The sequence below is a fragment of the Megascapheus bottae genome, chromosome X, assembly GCF_031878675.1.
Source record: "Megascapheus bottae isolate mThoBot1 chromosome X, mThoBot2.hap1, whole genome shotgun sequence".
Lineage (NCBI taxonomy): Eukaryota > Metazoa > Chordata > Mammalia > Rodentia > Geomyidae > Megascapheus > Megascapheus bottae.
Window position 1 is genome coordinate 73834124 of NC_143547.1, and position 2003 is coordinate 73836126.

At 33.9% G+C, this 2003-nt stretch overlaps 1 pseudogene; it reads left to right on the plus strand.

Annotated features, from left to right (window-relative positions):
• The first annotated feature begins 499 nt into the window (after window positions 1–499).
• LOC150041340 (U2 spliceosomal RNA) lies at window positions 500–656 on the plus strand (annotated as a pseudogene).
• The last annotated feature ends 1347 nt before the right edge of the window (window positions 657–2003 follow it).

Sequence of the window (2003 nt, forward strand, 5' to 3'; positions counted from 1 at the left end):
TTGCAATTTTCTGCATTATTATGGAAGTTTTACAGTGCTGATTTAATGTAGAAAATTTGCAGATTCCTGTCTCTGGTCTTTGCTTGACTATAATTCCATGGCAGTAATAACTACTTGGGTATGATTTTCCCTCATCCCGCCACTTCCACTTTGGACTTCTAGTTGCTCTCATATTTTCCTTTTGAAAGAGGCATCCAAACTGCCTTCAGTTGAGAAGCCATCTATATACATAAAGCCATAATACTGTCAAATTTCTCACATCAAACACCCAGATGTTGGCAAGTAGTATTTGGACCAACAGCCTACTCACTGAACGATTCATTTCTCTTTTCATTTGTCCAGATGTTTTGGCATCTTGCAGATATGGCTAATTTTTACTCTTGATTTTTGTCAGAGCTGAGCATACATAAAAACTATTATGCTTCTGCTCTGTTGACCACTTATGAATGCACTATGTTCAGAAGAGAAAACAGATAATTTCATTAAAAAAAAAACAGTAATCACTTCTCAGCCTTTTGGCTAAGATCAAGTGTAAAAAGACCAATAATATTGTAGTAAAATAAAATTCCCATGAGAATATATTTTACATTCCTAGGAATCCTGATGAGTTTATTTTGATCCATGCTTGTAGGAAGGAATGGCTTCAAATTGATTAGACATTTAAAAGAACATATCTAAAAAATGGCAGGATCATAATAAGTATCATCTATCAGCTTCAAATATATATGAACAGAAATGGGTTCAAAACCCAAAATGTAGGAAACGGTTTACATGTTCACCTTTCTACTGTAAGTTGTTAAGGAGCTTATACCTAACATTAGCCATTCCCTAAAAACTTACAGTATTTTTTTGAATCTGAATTGGACTGAAAATTCACAGTCAGATCATCGTCTCAGGAATATATAGAAGGGATCTATGGCAAATGACTCAGCTGTTATGTCAAGATACTGATCACTTCCATCACTAATATGCTCTTACGAGGGCCTTAAAAACATTTTTTCTATGTGTGTGTGTTCCATGAAATTAAGAAGGTTGGGAATCATAACCAGTTTATGTCCTTTTATTATAAAAGTATATACTACTTGAGTTATATAATATATTGTGGAACTCAATGTGTAATATTTTCAATTAGCTAATATTGTCCTCATCGATTTGGTTTTCATTATTGTATCATTATCATGATTATTTGAAGAATGTTTGCATTTATTTTAGCAATTCCAAAGACTACTTTAAGTCTTATTAAGATTGTTACTCATTTGGAGATTTCATCTGTTTATGATCATCCAAATATATTCAGTTAAATATAGTTAGATAAATGGCAATCCAGACAGCTTTTACTTTTGGTTTAATTAATATTGCTTTACTGATTGACTGACTTTTTTATTTACTTATCAGGATGTGCATTAAAATGAGGAAGATAATACTTAAGTCTGTCTCATTAATAATATTTTATTGTCTTGTAATTCCTAATAGATATTATTTCTCTCATCATAGAGAATACTTATTTATAACTGATATATTAAAATGTATATATTTGTGCAAAGTGAAAGAGGGAAGGCTTTGAAGCATGAAGGAGGTATTGATAAAGGGATGTGATGGTGTGTATGTATATGACCTTGAGTGTGTGAACTTCCATGTGTGGGAGGTATGTAGGAGTATTATGAAGCATATGGCTAGAGACATGTGCAACAGATGCAAGGTCCTGGGCTCTGGCCTCCCCTCGGAAGCTTCTTTGTGAGGGCATGTGCTCAAACATGTCTTCCTTCCTGGATTAAAACCATATTCACTCCATTTTCACATTACTTCTTAATTTCTGGGCCTGCTTCCCACTAGAGAGCACATCTCCCATGAAAACAAGGAGGCATCAGAGAACTTAAAGGTCTGCTTGCGAAATCCAACTGCCTGTATTTAAATGTTAATGCCATCAGTAATGTGGTGGGTCATCTTGGGAGAGTTAAGTTCCATGAACCTCATTTTTCTCACCATACAAGGAATTAATAACA